Genomic DNA, 15,791 nt, shown 5'->3' on the forward strand with positions numbered 1-15,791 from the left:
GACTTCCAATCAGAAAGCTTGATATAAATCAAGAAAAACAATTCTAATTCTATCAACATGAGTTTTCATTAGATTTATTATTCCAATGATTGTTATAATCCTGGCAACAACACTATCAAAAAAATTAATTAATGATCGAGAAAAAAGATCACCATTTGAATGTGGGTTTGATCCAAAAAGATCAGCACGAATACCATTCTCAATACGATTCTTCCTAATCGCAGTAATCTTTTTAATTTTTGATGTAGAAATTGCACTAATTCTACCAATTGTAATTATTTTTAAAACTTCAGACATTATAATCTGAACAGTAACAACAATATTTTTTATTCTAGTTCTATTAGGAGGACTATACCATGAATGAAACCAAGGAGCATTACAATGAGCAGAATAAAGGGTTGTAGTTAAATATAACATTTGGGTTGCATTCAAAAAGTATTGATATTATCAATCAACCTTAAATAGAATAAGAAGCGAAATATTGCAGTCAGTTTCGACCTGGAAGATTGGTATGTACTACCCTTATTCTTATTAATTGAAGCCAAAAAGAGGCGTATTACTGTTAATAATATAATTGAACTATAATAGCTGCAATTAAGGAAATGTAAAGCCAATATGAAAGCTGCTAACTTTTTATATTAGCGGTTAAACTCCGTTAACATTTCTAAAATTTATATAGTTTAAATAAAACATTACATTTTCACTGTAAAAATAATATATCTATATTTATAAATACTGAAAAGTAAAAATACTTCCTTAACATCTTCAGTGTCACGCTCTAATTATAAGCTATTTAAGTAAACGAAAAACAATATTACCAAAATAAATATTCAAAAAATAAAAGTTAAAAGATAAATCTTGAAATTAGAATCATATCAACCTTGAATATAACCAATTAAATAAATAAATAATCTATATAAACCTTGACCACCAAGTAATTCACCTCAACCATAATCAAATGACTTAGATGAATAATAACCTATTTTTAAAGGAATATATCTAATAAACTAAGTTGAAAGAAAAGGTATAAGTCATATAGAACCAGCAAATCTAACAAAAGAAAGTATACTTAAAGAAAATAAATTATGAGAAAAATCAAAATTAGAAATAAGATAACCTAAATAAGCACCTAAAATAACAACTGTAATAGTTAAAAACTTTAAATAATAAGGTAAAGCAATCACATGAGGAATAGGAAAAATTAATCAAGATAAAAGACTACCACCAAAAACAGCAACAAACAATAGACCAATTATTCCAAATGAAATATAATAACCCTTATCATCAAAAGAAAATCTAGAATAAAAATTATTATCACCAGATATTGAATAATAAAACAAACGAAAAGAATAAGAAGCAGTTAAACCAGTAGAAAAAAAATAAAGAAAAAAAATTAAACAATTAATTCATCTTAAACAAACCATCTCAAGAATTAAATCCTTTGAATAAAATCCCGCTAAAAAAGGTATTCCACACAAAGATAAACTAGAAACATTAAAACAAACTGAAGTTAAAGGTATGAAATTAACAATTGATCCTATAAAACGAATATCCTGAGAATCCTTCAAATTATGAATTATTGAACCTGCACATAAAAATAATAATGCCTTAAATAAAGCATGAGCCAATAAATGAAAAAATGCAAGCTTTGGATAACCTATAGCCAAAATTCTTATTATTAAACCAAGTTGTCTTAAAGTAGAAAGAGCAATAATCTTCTTTAAATCAAACTCAAAATTAGCGCCCAATCCAGCCATAAATATAGTTATACAACCAATTAAAAGTAAAAATCAACCACAATTATAAGTATCCAATATTGGTCTAAAACGAATTAATAAATAAACACCAGCAGTAACAAGAGTAGAAGAATGAACTAAAGCAGAAACAGGAGTAGGAGCTGCTATAGCAGCAGGAAGTCATGAAGAGAAAGGAATCTGAGCTCTCTTAGTTATAGCTGCTAAAACAATTAATATAGTAATGAGCTTTATTTCAAAAGAATTAGAAATAAAATCATTATAATAAATATAATTTCAACCACCAAAATTTAACATTCATGCAATAGAAATTAAAATAGCAACATCACCAATACGATTAGAAAGTGCAGTTAATATACCAGCACTATAAGATTTTACATTTTGATAATAAATAACTTAACAATAAGAAACCTTAACCTAAACCATCGCAACCTAATAAAATTCTAATTAAATTAGGACTAATAATTAAAAAACCTATAGAAAGAATAAATATTAAAACAATAATAATAGAACGATTTATATTCTTTTCACCAGATATATAATCCTCTCTATAATAAATAACCAAAGAAGAAATATATATAAGAAAAGATATAAAAATAAGAGATATTCAATCCAAAATTAAAGTTATAACAACTATAGAACCATTTAAATTGAAAAGCTCTCACTCAACAAAAACTCTATAATCAATTATTAAATAAGAAATACCTAAAATAAAAATTATAGTTCTCGAAATAAACAAAGAAAAAAACTCAAAGAACAAATAGAAAATAAATTCACGGCCTAAGATGAAAAACTTCATATCATTGATTCCACAAAACAATATTTTTAATTAAAATACTTAAGCAAACTAAACAAAGAAATATTCACCCTTTAAACAGAGAATATTTAAAGGCAATCAATGTAAAAGTAAAAGATGATATTCACGAAAATAACCAAGAGAACAAGTATAAACACCAGAATAATAATTCCCATGCTGAGAATAAGAATATATATACAAAGTATAAACAGCTCTAAAAAAAGATAAAAAAATCAAAGCAAAGAATCTAAAAGAAGATCAAGATATAATTCTATTTAATAATCTAATTTCACCTACCAAATTTAAAGAAGGAGGAGCAGCCATATTTGATGATCTTAAAAGAAATCATCATAAAGCCATTCTTGGCATCAAATTAATTATACCCTTGTTAATTAATAATCTTCGTCTACCTAAACGTTCATAAATAATATTAGATAAACAAAATAAACCAGAAGAACATAAACCATGACCAACCATTAGAGAAAGAGAACCTACACAACCTCATCAATTCATAGTCATCAATCCACCAATAACCATTCTTATATGAGCAACAGAAGAATATGCAATTAAAGACTTTAAATCAACCTGACGAAAACAAATAAATCTTACAATAACACCCCCAGATAAACCTAAAGACAATCAACAATAATTAAACTTTAAACCCAAATAAGAAATAACCTTTATAACACGAAAAATACCATAACCACCTAACTTTAATAAAACACCAGCAAGAATTATTCTACCTGAAATAGGGGCCTCTACATGAGCCTTAGGAAGTCATAAATGAACCAAAAACATAGGTATCTTAACTAAAAAAGCCAAAATTATAAATACATAAAACATAAAATAATAAGAACCAAAATCAACCAATAAAGGAAAATATAAAGTATTAGAAAAATCATAAACCTTAAATAAAACTAATAATAAAGGTAATCTAGCAAACAAAGTATAAAAAATTAAATAAACACCAGCCTGCAAACGCTCAGGTTGATAACCCCAACCCAAAATTAAAAGTAAAGTAGGAACTAATCTAGCCTCAAAAAAAATATAAAAAGAAAGAAGACTTAATCTAGCAAATGAACAATAAAGCATAATTATTAAAATCAAAACCATAAACACAAAAAAATTAGAATGATATGAACTTAAATAAACTGAACCTCTAGCAGTGATTATTAAAGAACAAATCCAAAAACTAAGTAAAATTAAACTAAAAGAAAAATAATCAATACGAAAATAATATCTAATTATATTCAAATCAGCATATGAATAAACACAAATTATAAAAACAAAACCCGACAGAAACATTAAAGAATGAACCAACCATCAACAATTATTTAATAAACAAAGAGGGATCAAAAAATAGTTATAAATTAATACTTTAACTTAAAGATAAACCAAAAGAATTAAAAAAATCATTACCATGAGAACGAATTATTGAAACTAAAATAGAAAGACCTAAAGCACCCTCACAAACAGAAAAAACTAAAAAAATAACAGGAAAAAAATAATCATAATCAAACTCAATAAGAAAAACAATAACTAACATAAATAAAGAAAGAACAATATATTCTAATCTCAAAAGAACCATTAATAAATGTTTACGTTTAGAAGAAAAAACATAAACACCAGCAAAATAAATCAATAAAGAAGTAAAAATAGAGAATATAAACATTAGTTTTAATAGTTTAAAAAAAAACGCCGGTCTTGTAAACCGGAAATAAGTCCAGCCCCCACTTTTAAAACTTCAGAGGTGGAAAAGCTTCCATCATCGGTCCCCAAAACCGGTATTTTAAATAAACTAACCCCTGAAATGATCAAAATAATAATTATATCATTATCAAATGTAATAAATATTAATTTTATTAAATTAAGACACCCAATATCAATAATGCTTTTTATTATCCTTCAAACCTTCCTAGTTGGATTAATAACAGGAACAATAATAGAAAGATATTGATTATCATATATTTTATTTTTAACATTTTTTGGTGGTGTACTAGTATTATTTATTTACATTACAAGAATTGCATCAAACGAAATATTTCAGCCTAAATCAATCACTATAATTATTACATTAATAATGTGAGTATTTATCATATTAATATTAATTATTCTAGATATATCTATATTTATAGACTTTTTCAAAAACACCGAAACTATAAATATTGATAATTCAATCAATTATCAAGAAATAACAATATCTTTAGAAAAATTATATAATAGACCAACATTCATTATTACAATAATAATAATAATTTATTTATTTTTAGCACTACTAGCAGTTGTTAAAATCACCAATATTAATCAGGGCCCTATTCGTAAAATAAGATAATTACTAATGAATAAACCCTTACGATTAAGACATCCTTTAATTAAAATTATTAATAACTCTTTAATTGACTTACCTGCCCAACAAATATTTCATTTTGATGAAATTTTGGATCCCTATTAGGGTTATGTTTGGTAATTCAAATCGTAACTGGACTATTTTTAGCTATACATTATACATCAAATATTGAAATAGCATTCAGTAGTGTAGTACACATCTGCCGAGACGTAAATAATGGTTGAATTATCCGAACCTTACACGCAAATGGAGCATCTATATTTTTTATTTGTATTTACTTACATGTAGGACGGGGAATTTACTATGGATCTTATATATATACATACCTGAATAATTGGTACAGTGATTTTATTTTTAGTTATAGCAACTGCATGTATAGGATATGTCTTACCCTGAGGCCAAATATCTTTTTGAGGTGCAACAGTAATTACTAATTTATTATCAGCAATCCCATACTTAGGAACAGATTTAGTCCAATGAGTATGAGGAGGATTCGCTGTTGATAATGCAACATTAAATCGATTCTTCACATTCCATTTTCTATTACCATTTATTATTGCTGCTATAGCAGCAATTCATTTATTTTTTCTTCACCAAACAGGATCTATAACCCTCTTGGACTAAATGGAGATATTGAAAAAATTCCATTCCATCCATACTTTACCTTTAAGGATTCTATTACATTTGTAATAATAACATCATTATTAATTATACTATGTTTAATTAATCCTTACCTATTAGGAGATCCAGATAACTTTGTACCTGCCAACCCATTAGTAACACCAGTTCACATTCAACCAGAATGATATTTCCTATTTGCATATGCAATTCTACGATCTATCCCTAATAAGTTAGGAGGTGTTATTGCATTATTTTTATCAATTAGAATCTTAATAATTTTACCATTTTATAATAAAACACCATTCCGAGGCATTCAACTTTACCCTATTAATCAAATTTTATTCTGAATTATAGTAGTTGTTGTATGCTTACTAACGTGAATTGGTAAACGACCGGTTGAAGAACCTTATATTATAACAGGTCAAATCTTAACAATTATTTACTTCACATATTTCTTAATTAATGTCCATGTCGCAAACGCATGAGATAAATTAATTAAGGAATAAAGTTAATTAGCTTAGGAAAAGCATATGTTTTGAAAACATAAAATTAGAAGTTTAACTCTTCTATTAACTTTTCTCAAAAAATTTCACTAAACAAATGAGATAAATAAAATCTTTAAACCAACAAAGAAAATAAAAAAATTCAAAGATAAAGGTAAAAAACTTTTTCAAGCTAAGTACATTAATTTATCATAACGGAACCGTGGTAATGTTCCACGAACCCAAATAAAACCAAAAGATATAATAGCAAGCTTAATAAAAAATATAAAAGAATAAAAATCACCGCCCAAAAAAATTAAAGCCAATAACATTCTTATGAAGACAATTCTAGTATATTCAGCTAAAAAAATTAAAGTAAAACCACCCGCACCATACTCAATATTAAATCCTGAAACTAACTCAGATTCCCCTTCAGCAAAATCAAAAGGAGTACGATTAGTTTCAGCTAAGCAAGAAGCAAAACAAGCTAAAGCTAAAGGAAAAGAAATAATAATAAATCAACAATAAAGCTGATAGTTTATAAAATCAAACATATTAAAACTACCAATTAAAATAATTAAAGACAATAAAATTAAAGCTAAACTAACTTCATAAGAAATTGTTTGAGCAACAGAACGAAGAGAACCTAATAATGAATAATTTGAATTAGAAGATCAACCAGCAATTATAACAGTATAAACACCTAATCTAGTACAACATAAAAAAAATAAAAATCCATAAGAAAAAGAACACATATAAGTTAAATAAGGAAAAATTACTCAAACGGCTAAAGAAATCATTAAATTAAAAACAGGGGAAAAATAATAAAGTAGGTAATTAGATATAATAGGAATTGGCTGCTCCTTACAAATTAACTTGATAGCATCTCTAAATGGCTGAGGAATTCCAACAAAACCTACCTTATTTGGACCCTTTCGAATCTGAATATAACCTAAAACCTTACGCTCTAATTAAGTTAAAAAGGCAACACTAATTAAAACACAAATAACCAATAAAAGAAAATTCAAAATAAATATAAATAAATCATAAATTATCAATACTATTTGTAGAAAAAATCTACATAAATGAATTCTAAATTCAATACATTAATCTGTCAAAATAGTAAATAAATTAATATTAATCAATATAACAAAAAATATTTTAACCATATGGTCCTTTCGTACTAATATGGATTAACAATCTTAGGATAGAAACCGACCTGGCTCACGCCGGTCTGAACTCAGATCATGTAAGAATTTAAAGGTCGAACAGACCTAATCATTGGGCTCCTGCACCCAAAATTTTTCTTAATCCAACATCGAGGTCGCAATCTGCTTTGTCGATATGAGCTCTCAAAAACAATTACGCTGTTATCCCTAAGGTAACTTAATCTTATGATCATAAATTATGGATCAAAATAACAAACATAAATAAATGATATAATAATGAAGAGTTTATCTATTCTTCATGTCACCCCAACAAAACATCATCATTAAATATAGAAAGACAAACAAAAAACTATATAAAAGTAAAATGTCAAGCTCTATAGGGTCTTCTCGTCCTAAAGAAGAATTTAAGCCTTTTGACTCAAAAGTTAAATTCAAAAATTTATTAAGAGACAGTTGATTTCTCGTCAAGCCATTCATTCCAGCCACTAATTAAGAGACTAATGATTATGCCACCTTTGCACGGTCAAAATACCGCGGCTCTTTAAAAATACGCTCAGTGAGCAGGCCAGACCTCAATATATAAACAAGAGGACATGTTTTTGATAAACAGGCGGAAATCAATTTTGCCTAGTTCCTTATAATAAGTTCACAAGGTAAAAATTTCATACAAATAAATATACTAATTCTATCATTATTACAAAAATTTTAAAATTAAATTAATAATCTTAATAAAAAACCTAAAATATTTATAAAATCAAAATAAAAAATAATGAACTAAAACGTAATCTTAAAGATAGCTGGTTTAAAGCATACTATTATATTTCTATAAAATAAATTATAGGTTATTAACTTCAAAGCTTATCCCTTAAAGAATAAATAAGTTAATATTTTTACTTAAAAAATTAAATAAAAACAAATAACTTTAAAAAATTAAATGTTTTCTTAAGAAACTAGATATCTTGGGAAACGATTAACATCTCATTTCTATAAATAATTTAATAATAATTATGATACATTAACTATAAATTATTTATAAATCAACCCAAATCGAGACAAGTAAAATAAATACTAAAATTTTGATAAACCCTGATACAAAAGGTACAATAAATAAAATCTACTTAAAAAAATTTAAAATAATATTTCATAAAACACTTACATTACCAATAAACTATAATTTAAAAAATCAATTCTATAAAATATACTAAGACAAAAATACAATAAAATTATTTATATTAAATAATTAAATAAACAAAAAATAAATATAATAAAATAAATAATCAAGATATCCTGATTTGCACAGAAAAATTTTCAGTGTAAATGAAACACTTTACTAATAAGTTATATCTTGAAACTCTTCCTAGATACACTTTCCAGTACATCTACTATGTTACGACTTATCTCATCTAAATTGAAGCTACTTTAAAATAAAACAGAATAATCAATAATGAGAGCGACGGGCGATGTGTACACATCTCAGAGCCAATATCAGTTAAATTAAATAAATTAAATTACTATCAAATCCACCTTCATTAACAGTATTTCACTATCAAATCCGTTATAAACAAAAATCTATTGTTACCCACCTCCTCTTAACTATAAGCTGCACCTTGACCTGAAATATTTTATAATTATAAATCTTGAGAATTATAACTCTAAAAAGATTCTCTGATAACAGAGATATACAAACAAATAAATTAAGTAGAGTAAATCGTGTATTATCAATCATGGGGTAGGTTCCTCTGAATGGAATGAGATACCGCCAAATTCTTTGGGTTTAAAGACCTTAACTAATAGTACCCTGGTAAATATAATTAACATTTAAAATAATAGGGTATCTAATCCTAGTTTATTATTTAAATTTCACAGATTCATAAAAAGGGCCACAAATAAATTTTAACATTTCACCTTACAAATTTATATTTCAACCCTAATAATATAAACAACTGTTTTAACCAATAATATTCACTTGTATCAATCGTATAACCGCGGCTGCTGGCACGAATTATGCCGATACTAAATCAATTGCTAAATCCAAAATCACTTGATAATTAAATCAAATTACTGCAAAAAGAACATTTAGTCTAACAAAACCTACATATAATACAAAGAAAAAGTGAATAAACAAGCAAGAATAAAACTTTTAAAAATAAAAAATAAGAAAATTTTAAATCTATTAATTCAGGAAAAAATAAAAGATTCAAAAATTTAAAGAAAAAAAAGAAAAAACCACAAACATTAACAAAAAAAAAGAAACGCCCCTATGTATGACCACAACAACTTCTCTATTATATATAATTAATGATTAATATGGAACATGTATAGCAATAAATGTATTATATTCTTTCTTATTTAATCTTTCTTTTCACTAATAAATAATCGTAATCCAATTGATACAAATTATAATTATATACTTATTATATACCTATTATAATTGGTGGATTTGGTAATTGACTTGTTCCACTAATAATTGGTGCACCAGATATAGCATTTCCACGAATAAATAATATAAGTTTTTGATTACTACCACCTTCACTAACCCTTCTTCTTACATCTTCTATAGTAGATAATGGTGCTGGTACAGGATGAACAGTTTACCCTCCTCTAGCAGGAGCTATTGCACACGGGGGTGCATCTGTAGATCTAGCTATTTTTTCACTGCACTTAGCAGGTGTATCATCTATTCTTGGTGCAGTGAATTTCATTACAACAGCAATTAATATACGATCAGAAAGTATAACTTTAGATCAAACACCTTTATTTGTATGATCTGTAGCTATTACAGCATTACTTCTCCATCTTTCACTTCCAGTTTTAGCAGGAGCTATTACTATATTATTAACAGATCGAAATTTAAATACATCATTCTTTGACCCTGCAGGAGGGGGTGACCCAATTCTATATCAACATCTATTTTGATTCTTTGGACACCCAGAAGTTTATATTTTAATTCTACCGGGGTTCGGAATTATTTCACATATTGTATGTCAAGAAAGAGGAAAAATTGAATCATTTGGAACATTAGGTATAATTTATGCTATACTATCAATTGGACTAATAGGATTTATTGTATGAGCACATCATATATTTACAGTAGGAACGGATGTTGACACACGAGCATATTTTACATCAGCAACAATAATTATTGCTGTACCTACAGGAATTAAGGTATTTAGATGATTAGCTACATTATATGGAACTAAATTCAAGTTCAATCCACCATTATTATGAGCTCTAGGATTTATTTTCCTATTTACAATTGGTGGATTAACAGGATAAGTATTAGCAAATTCATCACTTGATATTGTATTACATGATACATATTATGTAGTAGCTCACTTTCATTATGTATTATCTATAGGAGCAGTATTTGCAATTATAGGAGGTGTCATTCAATGATATCCACTATTTACAGGATTAACTATAAATAATACATGATTAAAAATCCAATTTACAATTATATTCATTGGAGTAAATTTAACATTCTTTCCTCAACACTTCCTAGGATTAGCAGGAATACCTCGACGATACTCTGACTACCCAGACGCATATACATCATGAAACGTAGTATCAAGAATTGGGTCTACAATTTCTATTGTAGGAATCATTATATTCATTGTAATTATATGAGAAAGAATGATTACAAACCGAGCAATTATATTTAGAGCTAACATAAGAAGATCAACAGAATGACTACAAAATAACCCTCCTGCAGAACATAGTTACTCAGAATTACCATTAATCTCTAGATTCTAATATGGCAGATTAGTGCAGTAGATTTAAGCTCTACAAATAAAGGTTTGACCTTTTATTAGAAAATATTTATTAATGGCAACATGATCAAATTTATCTCTTCAAGATGGAGCTTCACCATTAATGGAGCAATTATCATTCTTTCATGATCATACTATGGTCGTATTATTATTAATTACAGTAATTGTAGGTTATGCCCTAAGTTATATATTATTTATTGCCTATACTAACCGTAATATACTTCATGGACATTTAATTGAAACAATCTGAACAGCTTTACCAGCAATTACATTAATTTTTATTGCCCTTCCATCATTACGACTATTATATTTACTTGATGATTCAGTAGATGCAATAATTACAATTAAAACCATTGGACGACAATGATATTGAAGATATGAATATTCAGACTTCATAGACGTAGAATTTGACACTTATATAACACCAGAACAAGACCTAGAAAATGATGGATTCCGACTACTAGATGTAGATAACCGAACAATCCTACCAATAAATACAGAAGTACGAGTATTAACAAGAGCATCAGATGTTCTACACTCATGAGCAGTTCCTGCATTAGGGGTTAAAATTGATGCAACGCCAGGTCGGTTAAATCAAGGAACATTCACAATAAATCGACCTGGATTATACTTTGGACAATGCCTAGAAATCTGTGGAGCAAACCAATGATTTATACCAATTGTAATTGAAAGAACTTCAGTAAATTTATTTATTAAGTGATTATCTAAGATAATTTAAGGAGTTAGTTAAAATAAATAACATTAGAGTGTCAATCTAAAGTAACTAAAAAAAATTAGTACACCTTGAAATTCATCAGATGACTGAAAGTAAGTAATGGTCTCTTAAACCAAATAATAGTAAATTAACGACTACTTCTGATGGGGAAATTATATCCAAATCCCTCAAATATCCCCTCTTATATGATTCTCACTATTCATTATATTTTCAGCTACATTAATCTTGTTTAATCAAATAAACTTCTTCTCATTTAAACCTAACCTTATTAAAAGAGCAGAAAAAGGAACAATTGAAATAAAAAACTTAAATTGAAAATGATAACAAATCTATTCTCAACATTTGACCCATCAACTAACATCTTTAATTTATCATGAAATTGAACTAGAACATTTCTAGGGCTATTATTAATCCCATCACTATTTTGACTTACACCATCACAAATTAACATTATCTGAAATAAACTAAATTTAACCTTACATAATGAATTTAAAACACTTCTTGGACCAAAATCATTTAATGGAACAACATTCATTTTCATCTCAATTTTTATTATAATATTATTTAACAATTTCATAGGATTATTCCCTTATATTTTTACTAGAACAAGACATTTAGCATTAACATTTGCAATTGCCCTACCTATATGGCTAAGATTTATATTATTTGGATGAATTAACCATACTAATCATATATTTACACACCTTGTACCACAAGGTACACCGCCTGCATTAATATCATTTATAGTACTAATTGAAACAATTAGTAATGTTATTCGACCAGGTACATTAGCAGTACGGTTGGCAGCAAATATAATTGCAGGACACTTATTATTAACCTTATTAGGAAACACAGGACCATCTATAGCAATAAACTTAATCTCATTACTAATTATTGGACAAATACTTCTATTAATTCTAGAATCAGCAGTAGCAATAATTCAAGCCTATGTTTTCTCAATTCTAAGAACTCTATATTCTAGAGAAGTATATTAAACCTATGTTAACAACTCACTCAAACCACCCATTCCACTTAGTAGACTATAGACCTTGACCATTAACAGGAGCAATTGGAGCAATAGTCCTAGTATCAGGACTAGCAAAATGATTCCACCTATTTAATATTAACTTATTCATAATTGGATTTGGAATTACCCTACTAACTATAATTCAATGATGACGAGATGTAGTACGAGAAGGAACATATCAAGGATTACATACAGGATTTGTATCAATTGGATTAGGATGAGGAATAATTTTATTTATTGCATCAGAGGTATTATTTTTCGTTTCTTTTTTTTGAGCATTCTTTAGAAGAAGATTAGCACCAACAATTGAACTAGGAATACTATGACCTCCAATAGGAATTCAACCCTTTAACCCTATACAAATTCCATTACTTAATACAGCTATTCTTTTAGCATCAGGAGTAACAGTAACATGAGCACATCATAGTTTAATGGAATCTAATCATACTCAAGCACTACAAGGATTATTCTTCACAGTGTTATTAGGACTATACTTTACAATACTTCAAGCATATGAATATTGAGAAGCACCTTTTACCATTGCAGATGCAGTTTATGGATCAACATTCTTTGTTGCAACAGGATTCCATGGTTTACACGTAATTATTGGAACAATCTTTTTATCAACATGTCTACTTCGACACTCAATAAATCAATTTTCACCAGGACATCAGTTTGGATTTGAAGCAGCAGCATGATACTGACACTTCGTAGACGTAGTATGATTATTCTTATATATCTCTATTTATTGATAAGGTAGATAATTGTTTTTCTAGTATAAATAGTACATTTGACTTCCAATCAGAAAGCTTGATATAAATCAAGAAAAACAATTCTAATTCTATCAACAAGAGTTTTCATTAGATTTATTATTCCAATAATTGTTATAATCCTGGCAACAACACTATCAAAAAAATTAATTAATGATCGAGAAAAAAGATCACCATTTGAATGTGGGTTTGATCCAAAAAGATCAGCACGAATACCATTCTCAATACGATTCTTCCTAATCGCAGTAATCTTTTTAATTTTTGATGTAGAAATTGCACTAATTCTACCAATTGTAATTATTTTTAAAACTTCAGACATTATAATCTGAACAGTATCAACAATATTTTTTATTCTAGTTCTATTAGGAGGACTATACCATGAATGAAACCAAGGAGCATTACAATGAGCAGAATAAAGGGTTGTAGTTAAATATAACATTTGGGTTGCATTCAAAAAGTATTGATATTATCAATCAACCTTAAATAGAATAAGAAGCGAAATATTGCAGTCAGTTTCGACCTGGAAGATTGGTATGTACTACCCTTATTCTTATTAATTGAAGCCAAAAAGAGGCGTATTACTGTTAATAATATAATTGAACTATAATAGTTCCAATTAAGGAAATGTAAAGCCAATATGAAAGCTGCTAACTTTTTATATTAGCGGTTAAACTCCGTTAACATTTCTAAAATCTATATAGTTTAAATAAAACATTACATTTTCACTGTAAAAATAATATATCTATATTTATAAATACTTAAAAGTAAAAATACTTCCTTAACATCTTCAGTGTCACGCTCTAATTATAAGCTATTTAAGTAAACGAAAAACAATATTACCAAAATAAATATTCAAAAAATAAAAGTTAAAAGATAAATCTTGAAATGAGAATCATATCAACCTTGAATATAACCAATTAAATAAATAAATAATCTATATAAACCTTGACCACCAAGTAATTCACCTCAACCATAATCAAATGACTTAGATGAATAATAACCTATTTTTAAAGGAATATATCTAATAAACTTAGTTGAAAGAAAAGGTATAAATCATATAGAACCAGCAAATCTAACAAAAGAAAGTATACTTAAAGAAAATAAATTATGAGAAAAATCAAAATTAGAAATAAGATAACCTAAATAAGCACCTAAAATAACAACTGTAATAGTTAAAAACTTTAAATAATAAGGTAAAGCAATCACATGAGGAATAGGAAAAATTAATCAAGATAAAAGACTACCACCAAAAACAGCAACAAACTATAGACCAATTATTCCAAATGAAATATAATAACCCTTATCATCAAAAGAAAATCTAGAATAAAAATTATTATCACCAGATATTGAATAATAAAACAAACGAAAAGAATAAGAAGCAGTTAAACCAGTAGAAAAAAAATAAAGAAAAAAAATTAAACAATTAATTCATCTTAAACAAACCATCTCAAGAATTAAATCCTTTGAATAAAATCCCGCTAAAAAAGGTATTCCACACAAAGATAAACTAGAAACATTAAAACAAACTGAAGTTAAAGGTATGAAATTAACAATTGATCCTATAAAACGAATATCCTGAGAATCCTTCAAATTATGAATTATTGAACCTGCACATATAAATAATAATGCCTTAAATAAAGCATGAGCCAATAAATGAAAAAATGCAAGCTTTGGATAACCTATAGCCAAAATTCTTATTATTAAACCAAGTTGTCTTAAAGTAGAAAGAGCAATAATCTTCTTCAAATCAAACTCAAAATTAGCGCCCAATCCAGCCATAAATATAGTTATACAACCAATTAAAAGTAAAAATCAACCACAATTATAAGTATCCAATATTGGTCTAAAACGAATTAATAAATAAACACCAGCAGTAACAAGAGTAGAAGAATGAACTAAAGCAGAAACAGGAGTAGGAGCTGCTATAGCAGCAGGAAGTCATGAAGAGAAAGGAATCTGAGCTCTCTTAGTTATAGCTGCTAAAACAATTAATATAGTAATGAGCTTTATTTCAAAAGAATTAGAAATAAAATCATAATAATAAATATAATTTCAACCACCAAAATTTAACATTCATGCAATAGAAATTAAAATAGCAACATCACCAATACGATTAGAAAGTGCAGTTAATATACCAGCACTATAAGATTTTACATTTTGATAATAAATAACTAAACAATAAGAAACTAAACCTAAACCATCTCAACCTAATAAAATTCTAATTAAATTAGGACTAATAATTAAAAAACCTATAGAAGGAATAAATATTAAAACAATAATAATAAAACGATTTATATTCTTTTCACCAGATATATAATC

General features: G+C 27.1%; 2 pseudogenes; both read right to left on the reverse strand.

Moving 5' to 3' along the window:
- Window positions 1-798: 798 nt before the first annotated feature.
- LOC126306456 (NADH-ubiquinone oxidoreductase chain 5-like) lies at window positions 799-2,132 on the reverse strand (annotated as a pseudogene).
- A 12,160-nt stretch (window positions 2,133-14,292) lies between these two features.
- LOC126306462 (NADH-ubiquinone oxidoreductase chain 5-like) lies at window positions 14,293-15,452 on the reverse strand (annotated as a pseudogene).
- Between the last annotated feature and the right edge of the window lie 339 nt (window positions 15,453-15,791).

This window comes from Schistocerca gregaria, unplaced genomic scaffold (assembly GCF_023897955.1).
Source record: "Schistocerca gregaria isolate iqSchGreg1 unplaced genomic scaffold, iqSchGreg1.2 ptg000333l, whole genome shotgun sequence".
Lineage (NCBI taxonomy): Eukaryota > Metazoa > Arthropoda > Insecta > Orthoptera > Acrididae > Schistocerca > Schistocerca gregaria.